Source organism: Puntigrus tetrazona, unplaced genomic scaffold (assembly GCF_018831695.1).
Source record: "Puntigrus tetrazona isolate hp1 unplaced genomic scaffold, ASM1883169v1 S000000988, whole genome shotgun sequence".
NCBI classification, from domain to species: Eukaryota; Metazoa; Chordata; class Actinopteri; order Cypriniformes; family Cyprinidae; genus Puntigrus; species Puntigrus tetrazona.
Genome location: NW_025048583.1, coordinates 64,714 through 75,134, shown reverse-complemented (window position 1 = coordinate 75,134; position 10,421 = coordinate 64,714). Strand labels below are relative to the sequence as shown.

The 10,421-nt window shown below is 39.2% G+C and overlaps 9 non-coding genes and 18 pseudogenes across 9 annotated transcripts; all 27 read right to left on the bottom strand.

Moving 5' to 3' along the window:
• Nucleotides 1–107: 107 nt before the first annotated feature.
• LOC122338762 lies at nt 108–226 on the bottom strand (annotated as a pseudogene).
• A 273-nt stretch (nt 227–499) lies between these two features.
• Nucleotides 500–618, bottom strand: LOC122338773 (annotated as a pseudogene).
• Nucleotides 619–893: 275 nt separating this feature from the next.
• LOC122338800 lies at nt 894–1,012 on the bottom strand. The gene has a single exon (XR_006249860.1). It is a non-coding gene; the product is annotated as a 5S ribosomal RNA (ribosomal RNA).
• Nucleotides 1,013–1,286: 274 nt separating this feature from the next.
• LOC122338799 lies at nt 1,287–1,405 on the bottom strand. The gene has a single exon (XR_006249859.1). It is a non-coding gene; the product is annotated as a 5S ribosomal RNA (ribosomal RNA).
• A 271-nt stretch (nt 1,406–1,676) lies between these two features.
• Nucleotides 1,677–1,795, bottom strand: LOC122338821 (annotated as a pseudogene).
• Nucleotides 1,796–2,067: 272 nt separating this feature from the next.
• LOC122338798 lies at nt 2,068–2,186 on the bottom strand. Its single transcript, XR_006249858.1, has one exon. It is a non-coding gene; the product is annotated as a 5S ribosomal RNA (ribosomal RNA).
• Nucleotides 2,187–2,460: 274 nt separating this feature from the next.
• On the bottom strand, nt 2,461–2,579 carry LOC122338797. The gene has a single exon (XR_006249857.1). It is a non-coding gene; the product is annotated as a 5S ribosomal RNA (ribosomal RNA).
• A 272-nt stretch (nt 2,580–2,851) lies between these two features.
• LOC122338744 lies at nt 2,852–2,972 on the bottom strand (annotated as a pseudogene).
• Nucleotides 2,973–3,245: 273 nt separating this feature from the next.
• Nucleotides 3,246–3,364, bottom strand: LOC122338806. Its single transcript, XR_006249866.1, has one exon. It is a non-coding gene; the product is annotated as a 5S ribosomal RNA (ribosomal RNA).
• Nucleotides 3,365–3,638: 274 nt separating this feature from the next.
• LOC122338822 lies at nt 3,639–3,757 on the bottom strand (annotated as a pseudogene).
• A 270-nt stretch (nt 3,758–4,027) lies between these two features.
• Nucleotides 4,028–4,147, bottom strand: LOC122338836 (annotated as a pseudogene).
• A 270-nt stretch (nt 4,148–4,417) lies between these two features.
• On the bottom strand, nt 4,418–4,536 carry LOC122338796. The gene has a single exon (XR_006249856.1). It is a non-coding gene; the product is annotated as a 5S ribosomal RNA (ribosomal RNA).
• Nucleotides 4,537–4,806: 270 nt separating this feature from the next.
• On the bottom strand, nt 4,807–4,925 carry LOC122338793. The gene has a single exon (XR_006249855.1). It is a non-coding gene; the product is annotated as a 5S ribosomal RNA (ribosomal RNA).
• A 271-nt stretch (nt 4,926–5,196) lies between these two features.
• Nucleotides 5,197–5,315, bottom strand: LOC122338833 (annotated as a pseudogene).
• A 270-nt stretch (nt 5,316–5,585) lies between these two features.
• On the bottom strand, nt 5,586–5,703 carry LOC122338755 (annotated as a pseudogene).
• Nucleotides 5,704–5,976: 273 nt separating this feature from the next.
• LOC122338782 lies at nt 5,977–6,095 on the bottom strand. Its single transcript, XR_006249854.1, has one exon. It is a non-coding gene; the product is annotated as a 5S ribosomal RNA (ribosomal RNA).
• Nucleotides 6,096–6,367: 272 nt separating this feature from the next.
• On the bottom strand, nt 6,368–6,486 carry LOC122338814 (annotated as a pseudogene).
• A 273-nt stretch (nt 6,487–6,759) lies between these two features.
• LOC122338776 lies at nt 6,760–6,877 on the bottom strand (annotated as a pseudogene).
• Nucleotides 6,878–7,153: 276 nt separating this feature from the next.
• On the bottom strand, nt 7,154–7,272 carry LOC122338765 (annotated as a pseudogene).
• A 271-nt stretch (nt 7,273–7,543) lies between these two features.
• On the bottom strand, nt 7,544–7,662 carry LOC122338820 (annotated as a pseudogene).
• Nucleotides 7,663–7,936: 274 nt separating this feature from the next.
• Nucleotides 7,937–8,056, bottom strand: LOC122338771 (annotated as a pseudogene).
• Nucleotides 8,057–8,325: 269 nt separating this feature from the next.
• On the bottom strand, nt 8,326–8,444 carry LOC122338819 (annotated as a pseudogene).
• A 273-nt stretch (nt 8,445–8,717) lies between these two features.
• On the bottom strand, nt 8,718–8,836 carry LOC122338805. Its single transcript, XR_006249865.1, has one exon. It is a non-coding gene; the product is annotated as a 5S ribosomal RNA (ribosomal RNA).
• Nucleotides 8,837–9,111: 275 nt separating this feature from the next.
• On the bottom strand, nt 9,112–9,230 carry LOC122338818 (annotated as a pseudogene).
• Nucleotides 9,231–9,505: 275 nt separating this feature from the next.
• On the bottom strand, nt 9,506–9,625 carry LOC122338832 (annotated as a pseudogene).
• A 270-nt stretch (nt 9,626–9,895) lies between these two features.
• Nucleotides 9,896–10,012, bottom strand: LOC122338825 (annotated as a pseudogene).
• Nucleotides 10,013–10,288: 276 nt separating this feature from the next.
• LOC122338763 lies at nt 10,289–10,406 on the bottom strand (annotated as a pseudogene).
• Nucleotides 10,407–10,421: the final 15 nt, after the last annotated feature.

The window sequence follows — 10,421 nt, the reverse complement described above, 5'->3', positions numbered from 1 at the left end:
TCTGCTTAGCTTGTGATTAGGACGAAGATCAGGGCGTGAACAGAGGGTGGTATGGTCGTAGTTTTCAAAGCCGGGCTGCAAAAGCCCCCTATTTTAAGGTGAGGAAAAACTTACAGCACCTGGTATTCCTAGGCAGTCTCCCATCCAAGTACTAACTAGGTCCAACTCTGCTTAGCTTCTGAGATCAGACGAGATCAGGCATGAACAGGGTGGTATGGCTGTAGCTTAAGCTGCTGCAAAAAGCGCCCTATTTTAAGGTGAGGCACACTAAGTGCCATTATACTAGATAAGTAATGAATGAAATACAAAAAATACTTCAAAATGAGCTACATTAAAGATAAGAGCATTAGTTAAGTAGTTAAAAACAGTCAAACTCTGTTTAAAGAACAGCTACTTTAAAGGCAATTGAATTAAATAAGCAGTAAGGGAAAGCAAAGAGCTGGTCAAACTTTGGCCACACTAAGGGCCAGTGTATTAGATAAGTAGTGAAAAAACTCAAAACTTACAGCACCTGGTTTTCCTAGGCAGTCTCCCATCCAAGTACTAACTAGGCCCAACTCTGCTTAGCTTCTGAGATGAGACGAGATCAGGCGTGAACAGGGTGGTATGGCCGTGAAGCTGAAAGCTGCTGCAAAAAGCCCTATTTTAAGGTGAGGCACACTAAGTGCCATTATACTAGATAAGTAATGAATGAAATACAAAAAAATACTTCAAAATGAGCTACATTAAAGATAAGAGCATTAGTTAAGTAGTTAAAAACAGTCAAACTCTGTTTAAAGAACAGCTACTTTAAGGCAATTGAATTAAATAAGCAGTAAGGGAAAGCAAAGAGCTGGTCAAACTTTGGCCACACTAAGGGCCAGTGTATTAGATGAGTAGTGAAAAAACTCAAAAACTTACAGCACCTGGTATTCCTAGGCAGTCTCCCATCCAAGTACTAACTAGGCCCAACTCTGCTTAGCTTCTGAGATCAGACGAGATCAGGCGTGAACAGGGTGGTATGGCCGTAAGCGAAAGCTGCTGCAAAAAGCCCCCTATTTTAAGGTGAGGCACACTAATGCCATTATACTAGATAAGTAATGAATGAAATACAAAAAATACTTCAAAATGAGCTACATTAAAGATAAGAGCATTAGTTAAGTAGTTAAAAACAGTCAAACTCTGTTTAAAGAACAGCTACTTTAAAGGCAATTGAATTAAATAAGCAGTAAGGGAAAGCAAAGAGCTGGTCAAACTTTGGCCACACTAAGGGCCAGTGTATTAGATGAGTAGTGAAAAATTCAAAAAACTTACAGCACCTGGTATTCCTAGGCAGTCTCCCATCCAAGTACTAACTAGGCCCAACTCTGCTTAGCTTCTGAGATCAGACGAGATCAGGCGTGAACAGGGTGGTATGGCCGTAAGCTAAAGCTGCTGCAAAAAGCCCCTATTTTAAGGTGAGGCACACTATGCCATTATACTAGATAAGTAATGAATGAAATACAAAAAAATACTTCAAAATGAGCTACATTAAAGATAAGAGCATTAGTTAAGTAGTTAAAAACAGTCAAACTCTGTTTAAAGAACAGCTACTTTAAAGGCAATTGAATTAAATAAGCAGTAAGGGAAAGCAAAGAGCTGGTCAAACTTTGGCCACACTAAGGGCCAGTGTATTAGATAAGTAGTGAAAAACTCAAAACTTACAGCACCTGGTATTCCTAGGCAGTCTCCCATCCAAGTACTAACTAGGCCCAACTCTGCTTAGCTTCTGAGATCAGACGAGATCAGGCGTGAACAGGGTGGGATGGCCGTAAGCTAAAGCTGCTGCAAAAGCCCCTATTTTAAGGTGAGGCACACTAAGTGCCATTATACTAGATAAGTAATGAATGAAATACAAAAATACTTCAAAATGAGCTACATTAAAGATAAGAGCATTAGTTAAGTAGTTAAAAACAGTCAAACTCTGTTTAAAGAACAGCTACTTTAAAGGCAATTGAATTAAATAAGCAGTAAGGGAAAGCAAAGAGCTGGTCAAACTTTGGCCACACTAAGGGCCAGTGTATTAGATAAGTAGTGAAAAACTCTCAAAACTTACAGCACCTGGTATTCCTAGGCAGTCTCCCATCCAAGTACTAACTAGGCCCAACTCTGCTTAGCTTCTGAGATCAGACGAGATCAGGCGTGAACAGGGTGGTATGGCCGTAAGCTAAAAGCTGCTGCAAAAAGCCCCTATTTTAAGGTGAGGCACACTAAGTGCCATTATACTAGATAAGTAATGAATGAAATACAAAAAAATACTTCAAAATGAGCTACATTAAAGATAAGAGCATTAGTTAAGTAGTTAAAAACAGTCAAACTCTGTTTAAAGAACAGCTACTTTAAAGGCAATTGAATTAAATAAGCAGTAAGGGAAAGCAAAGAGCTGGTCAAACTTTGGCCACACTAAGGGCCAGTGTATTAGATAAGTAGTGAAAAACTCAAAACTTACAGCACCTGGTATTCCTAGGCAGTCTCCCATCCAAGTACTAACTAGGCCCAACTCTGCTTAGCTTCTGAGATCAGACGAGATCAGGCGTGAACAGGGTGGTATGGCCGTAAGCTAAAGCTGCTGCAAAAAGCCCCTATTTTAAGGTGAGGCACACTAAGTGCCATTATACTAGATAAGTAATGAATGAAATACAAAAAATACTTCAAAATGAGCTACATTAAAGATAAGAGCATTAGTTAAGTAGTTAAAAACAGTCAAACTCTGTTTAAAGAACAGCTACTTTAAAGGCAATTGAATTAAATAAGCAGTAAGGGAAAGCAAAGAGCTGGTCAAACTTTGGCCACACTAAGGGCCAGTGTATTAGATAAGTAGTGAAAAACTCAAAACTTACAGCACCTGGTATTCCTAGGCAGTCTCCCATCCAAGTACTAACTAGGCCCAACTCTGCTTAGCTTCTGAGATCAGACGAGATCAGGCGTGAACAGGGTGGTATGTGGCCGTAAGCGAAAGCTGCTGCAAAAAGCCCCTATTTTAAGGTGAGGCACACTAATGCCATTATACTAGATAAGTAATGAATGAAATACAAAAAAATACTTCAAAATGAGCTACATTAAAGATAAGAGCATTAGTTAAGTAGTTAAAAACAGTCAAACTCTGTTTAAAGAACAGCTACTTTAAAGGCAATTGAATTAAATAAGTAAGTAAGGAAAGCAAAGAGCTGGTCAAACTTTGGCCACACTAAGGGCCAGTGTATTAGATAAGTAGTGAAAAACTCAAAAACTTACAGCACCTGGTATTCCTAGGCAGTCTCCCATCCAAGTACTAACTAGGCCCAACTCTGCTTAGCTTCTGAGATCAGACGAGATCAGGCGTGAACAGGGTGGTATGGCCATAAGCAATAGCTGCTGCAAAAAGCCCCCTATTTTAAGGTGAGGCACACTAAGCGCCATTATACTAGATAAGTAATGAATGAAATACAAAAATACTTCAAAATGAGCTACATTAAAGATAAGAGCATTAGTTAAGTAGTTAAAAACAGTCAAACTCTGTTTAAAGAACAGCTACTTTAAAGGCAATTGAATTAAATAAGCAGTAAGGGAAAGCAAAGAGCTGGTCAAACTTTGGCCACACTAAGGGCCAGTGTATTAGATAAGTAGTGAAAAAACTCAAAAACTTACAGCACCTGGTATTCCTAGGCAGTCTCCCATCCAAGTACTAACTAGGCCCAACTCTGCTTAGCTTCTGAGATCAGACGAGATCAGGCGTGAACAGGGTGGTATGGCCGTAGGCAAAGCTGCTGCAAAAGCCCCTATTTTAAGGTGAGGCACACTATGCCATTATACTAGATAAGTAATGAATGAAATACAAAAAAATACTTCAAAATGAGCTACATTAAAGATAAGAGCATTAGTTAAGTAGTTAAAAACAGTCAAACTCTGTTTAAAGAACAGCTACTTTAAAGGCAATTGAATTAAATAAGCAGTAAGGGAAAGCAAAGAGCTGGTCAAACTTTTGGCCACACTAAGGGCCAGTGTATTAGATAAGTAGTGAAAAACTCAAAACTTACAGCACCTGGTATTCCTAGGCAGTCTCCCATCCAAGTACTAACTAGGCCCAACTCTGCTTAGCTTCTGAGATCAGACGAGATCAGGCGTGAACAGGGGTGGTATGGCCGTAAGCAAAGCTGCTGCAAAAAGCCCCTATTTTAAGGTGAGGCACACTAAGTGCCATTATACTAGATAAGTAATGAATGAAATACAAAAATACTTCAAAATGAGCTACATTAAAGATAAGAGCATTAGTTAAGTAGTTAAAAACAGTCAAACTCTGTTTAAAGAACAGCTACTTTAAAGGCAATTGAATTAAATAAGCAGTAAGGGAAAGCAAAGAGCTGGTCAAACTTTGGCCACACTAAGGGCCAGTGTATTAGATAAGTAGTGAAAAACTCAAAACTTACAGCACCTGGTATTCCTAGGCAGTCTCCCATCCAAGTACTAACTAGGCCCAACTCTGCTTAGCTTCTGAGATCAGACGAGATCAGGCGTGAACAGGGTGGTATGGCCGTAAGCTAAAGCTGCTGCAAAAGCCCCTATTTTAAGGTGAGGCACACTAAGTGCCATTATACTAGATAAGTAATGAATGAAATACAAAAAAACTTCAAAATGAGCTACATTAAAGATAAGAGCATTAGTTAAGTAGTTAAAAACAGTCAAACTCTGTTTAAAGAACAGCTACTTTAAAGGCAATTGAATTAAATAAGCAGTAAGGGAAAGCAAAGAGCTGGTCAAACTTTGGCCACACTAAGGGCCAGTGTATTAGATAAGTAGTGAAAAACTCAAAACTTACAGCACCTGGTATTCCTAGGCAGTCTCCCATCCAAGTACTAACTAGGCCCAACTCTGCTTAGCTTCTGAGATCAGACGAGATCAGGCGTGAACAGGGTGGTATGGCCGTAAGCTAAAGCTGCTGCAAAAGCCCCTATTTTAAGGTGAGGCACACTAAGTGCCATTATACTAGATAAGTAATGAATGAAATACAAAAAAATACTTCAAAATGAGCTACATTAAAGATAAGAGCATTAGTTAAGTAGTTAAAAACAGTCAAACTCTGTTTAAAGAACAGCTACTTTAAAGGCAATTGAATTAAATAAGCAGTAAGGGAAAGCAAAGAGCTGGTCAAACTTTGGCCACACTAAGGGCCAGTATTAGATAAGTAGTGAAAAACTCAAAACTTTACAGCACCTGGTATTCCTAGGCAGTCTCCCATCCAAGTACTAACTAGGCCCAACTCTGCTTAGCTTCTGAGATCAGACGAGATCAGGCGTGAACAGGGTGGTATGGCCGTAAGCAAAAGCTGCTGCAAAAAGCCCCTATTTTAAGGTGAGGCACACTAAGTGCCATTATACTAGATAAGTAATGAATGAAATACAAAAAACTTCAAAATGAGCTACATTAAAGATAAGAGCATTAGTTAAGTAGTTAAAAACAGTCAAACTCTGTTTAAAGAACAGCTACTTTAAAGGCAATTGAATTAAATAAGCAGTAAGGGAAAGCAAAGAGCTGGTCAAACTTTGGCCACACTAAGGGCCAGTGTATTAGATAAGTAGTGAAAAACTCAAAACTTACAGCACCTGGTATTCCTAGGCAGTCTCCATCCAAGTACTAACTAGGCCCAACTCTGCTTAGCTTCTGAGATCAGACGAGATCAGGCGTGAACAGGGTGGTATGGCCGTAAAGCTAAAGCTGCTGCAAAAAGCCCCCTATTTTAAGGTGAGGCACACTAAGTGCCATTATACTAGATAAGTAATGAATGAAATACAAAAATACTTCAAAATGAGCTACATTAAAGATAAGAGCATTAGTTAAGTAGTTAAAAACAGTCAAACTCTGTTTAAAGAACAGCTACTTTAAAGGCAATTGAATTAAATAAGCAGTAAGGGAAAGCAAAGAGCTGGTCAAACTTTGGCCACACTAAGGGCCAGTGTATTAGATAAGTAGTGAAAAACTCAAAACTTACAGCACCTGGTATTCCTAGGCAGTCTCCCATCCAAGTACTAACTAGGCCCAACTCTGCTTAGCTTCTGAGATCAGACGAGATCAGGCGTGAACAGGGTGGTATGGCCGTAAGCTAAAGCTGCTGCAAAAGCCCCTATTTTAAGGTGAGGCACACTAAGTGCCATTATACTAGATAAGTAATGAATGAAATACAAAAAAATACTTCAAAATGAGCTACATTAAAGATAAGAGCATTAGTTAAGTAGTTAAAAACAGTCAAACTCTGTTTAAAGAACAGCTACTTTAAAGGCAATTGAATTAAATAAGCAGTAAGGGAAAGCAAAGAGCTGGTCAAACTTTGGCCACACTAAGGGCCAGTGTATTAGATAAGTAGTGAAAAACTCAAAACTTACAGCACCTGGTATTCCTAGGCAGTCTCCCATCCAAGTACTAACTAGGCCCAACTCTGCTTAGCTTCTGAGATCAGACGAGATCAGGCGTGAACAGGGTGGTATGGCCGTAAAGCGAAAGCTGCTGCAAAAGCCCCTATTTTAAGGTGAGGCACACTAAGTGCCATTATACTAGATAAGTAATGAATGAAATACAAAAAAATACTTCAAAATGAGCTACATTAAAGATAAGAGCATTAGTTAAGTAGTTAAAAACAGTCAAACTCTGTTTAAAGAACAGCTACTTTAAAGGCAATTGAATTAAATAAGCAGTAAGGGAAAGCAAAGAGCTGGTCAAACTTTGGCCACACTAAGGGCCAGTGTATTAGATAAGTAGTGAAAAACTCAAAACTTACAGCACCTGGTATTCCTAGGCAGTCTCCCATCCAAGTACTAACTAGGCCCAACTCTGCTTAGCTTCTGAGATCAGACGAGATCAGGCGTGAACAGGTGGTATGGCCGTAGCGCAAAGCTGCTGCAAAAAGCCCCTATTTTAAGGTGAGGCACACTAAGTGCCATTATACTAGATAAGTAATGAATGAAATACAAAAAAATACTTCAAAATGAGCTACATTAAAGATAAGAGCATTAGTTAAGTAGTTAAAAACAGTCAAACTCTGTGTTTAAAGAACAGCTACTTTAAAGGCAAATTGAATTAAATAAGCAGTAAGGGAAAGCAAAGAGCTGGTCAAACTTTGGCCACACTAAGGGCCAGTGTATTAGATAAGTAGTGAAAAACTCAAAACTTACAGCACCTGGTATTCCTAGGCAGTCTCCCATCCAAGTACTAACTAGGCCCAACTCTGCTTAGCTTCTGAGATCAGACGAGATCAGGCGTGAACAGGGTGGGATGGCCGTGTTTAAAGCTGCTGCAAAAGCCCCTATTTTAAGGTGAGGCACACTAAGTGCCATTATACTAGATAAGTAATGAATGAAATACAAAAAATACTTCAAAATGAGCTACATTAAAGATAAGAGCATTAGTTAAGTAGTTAAAAACAGTCAAACTCTGTTTAAAGAACAGCTACTTTAAAGGCAATTGAATTAAATAAGCAGTAAGGGAAAGCAAAGAGCTGGTCAAACTTTGGCCACACTAAGGGCCAGTGTATTAGATAAGTAGTGAAAAACTCAAAAACTTACAGCACCTGGTATTCCTAGGCAGTCTCCCATCCAAGTACTAACTAGGCCCAACTCTGCTTAGCTTCTGAGATCAGACGAGATCAGGCGTGAACAGGGTGGGATGGCCGTAAGCGTAAAGCTGCTGCAAAAAGCCCCTATTTTAAGGTGAGGCACACTAAGTGCCATTATACTAGATAAGTAATGAATGAAATACAAAAAATACTTCAAAATGAGCTACATTAAAGATAAGAGCATTAGTTAAGTAGTTAAAAACAGTCAACTCTGTTTTTAAAGAACAGCTACTTTAAAGGCAATTGAATTAAATAAGCAGTAAGGGAAAGCAAAGAGCTGGTCAAACTTTGGCCACACTAAGGGCCAGTGTATTAGATAAGTAGTGAAAAACTCAAAACTTACAGCACCTGGTATTCCTAGGCAGTCTCCCATCCAAGTACTAACTAGGCCCAAACTCTGCTTAGCTTCTGAGATCAGACGAGATCAGGCGTGAACAGGGTGGTATGGCCGAAGCTAAAGCTGCTGCAAAAAGCCCCTATTTTAAGGTGAGGCACACTAAGCCCATTATACTAGATAAGTAATGAATGAAATACAAAAATACTTCAAAATGAGCTACATTAAAGATAAGAGCATTAGTTAAGTAGTTAAAAACAGTCAAACTCTGTTTAAAGAACAGCTACTTTAAAGGCAATTGAATTAAATAAGCAGTAAGGGAAAGCAAAGAGCTGGTCAAACTTTGGCCACACTAAGGGCCAGTGTATTAGATAAGTAGTGAAAAACTCAAAACTTACAGCACCTGGTATTCCTAGGCAGTCTCCCATCCAAGTACTAACTAGGCCCAACTCTGCTTAGCTTCTGAGATCAGACGAGATCAGGCGTGAACAGGGTGGGATGGCCGTAAGCTAAAGCTGCTGCAAAAAGCCCCTATTTTAAGGTGAGGCACACTAAGTGCCATTATACTAGATAAGTAATGAATGAAATACAAAAAAATACTTCAAAATGAGCTACATTAAAGATAAGAGCATTAGTTAAGTAGTTAAAAACAGTCAAACTCTGTTTAAAGAACAGCTACTTTAAAGGCAATTGAATTAAATAAGCAGTAAGGGAAAGCAAAGAGCTGGTCAAACTTTGGCCACACTAAGGGCCAGTGTATTAGATAAGTAGTGAAAAACTCAAAACTTACAGCACCTGGTACTCCTAGGCAGTCTCCCATCCAAGTACTAACTAGGCCCAACTCTGCTTAGCTTCTGAGATCAGACGAGATCAGGCGTGAACAGGGTGGTATGGCCGTAAGCAAAAGCTGCTGCAAAAAGCCCCCTATTTTAAGGTGAGGCACACTAAGTGCCATTATACTAGATAAGTAATGAATGAAATACAAAAAAATACTTCAAAATGAGCTACATTAAAGATAAGAGCATTAGTTAAGTAGTTAAAACAGTCAAACTCTGTTTAAAGAACAGCTACTTTAAAGGCAATTGAATTAAATAAGCAGTAAGGGAAAGCAAAGAGCTGGTCAAACTTTGGCCACACTAAAGGCCAGTGTATTAGATAAGTAGTGAAAAAACTCAAAAACTTACAGCACCTGGTATTCCTAGGCAGTCTCCCATCCAAGTACTAACTAGGCCCAACTCTGCTTAGCTTCTGAGATCAGACGAGATCAGGCGTGAACAGGGTGGGATGGCCGTAAGCTTAAAGCTGCTGCAAAAAGCCCCTATTTTAAGGTGAGGCACACTAAGTGCCATTATACTAGATAAGTAATGAATGAAATACAAAAAAATACTTCAAAATGAGCTACATTAAAGATAAGAGCATTAGTTAAGTAGTTAAAAACAGTCAAACTCTGTTTAAAGAACAGCTACTTTAAAGGCAATTGAATTAAATAAGCAGTAAGGGAAAGCAAAGAGCTGGTCAAACTTTGGCCACACTAAGGGCCAGTGTATTAGATAAGTAGTGAAAAACTCAAAAACTTACAGCACCTGGTATTCCCTAGGCAGTCTCCCATCCAAGTACTAACTAGGCCCAACTCTGCTTAGCTTCTGAGATCAGACGAGATCAGGCGTGAACAGGGTGGTATGGCCGTAAGCTAAAGCTGCTGCAAAAGGCCCCCTATTTTAAGGTGAGGCTCACTAAGTGCCATTATACTAGATAAGTAAATGAAATACAAAAAAATACTTCAAAATGAGCTACATTAAAGATAAGAGCATTAGTTAAGTAGTTAAAAACAGTCAAACTCTGTTTAAAGAACAGCTACTTTAAAGGCAATTGAATTAAATAAGCAGTAAGGGAAAGCAAAGAGCTGGTCAAACTTTGGCCACACTAAGGCCAGTGTATTAGATAAGTAGTGAAAAACTCAAAACTTACAGCACCTGGTATTCCTAGGCAGTCTCCCATCCAAGTACTAACCAGGCCCAACTCTGCTTAGCTTCTGAGATCAGACGAGATCAGGCGTGAAGGGTGGTATGGCCGTAAGCTAAAGCTGCTGCAAAAGCCCCTATTTTAAGGTGAGGCACACTACTAAGTGCCATTATACTAGATAAGTAATGAATGAAATACAAAAAAATACTTCAAAATGAGCTACATTAAAGATAAGAGCATTAGTTAAGTAGTTAAAAACAGTCAAACTCTGTTTAAAGAACAGCTACTTTAAAGGCAATTGAATTAAATAAGCAGTAAGGGAAAGCAAAGAGCTGGTCAAACTTTGGCCACACTAAGGGCCAGTGTATTAGATAAGTAGTGAAAAACTCAAAAACTTACAGCACCTGGTATTCCTAGGCAGTCTCCCATCCAAGTACTAACTAGGCCCAACTCTGCTTAGCTTCTGAGATCAGACGAGATCAGGCGTGAACAGGTGGGATGGCCGTAAGCAAAAGATGCTGCAAA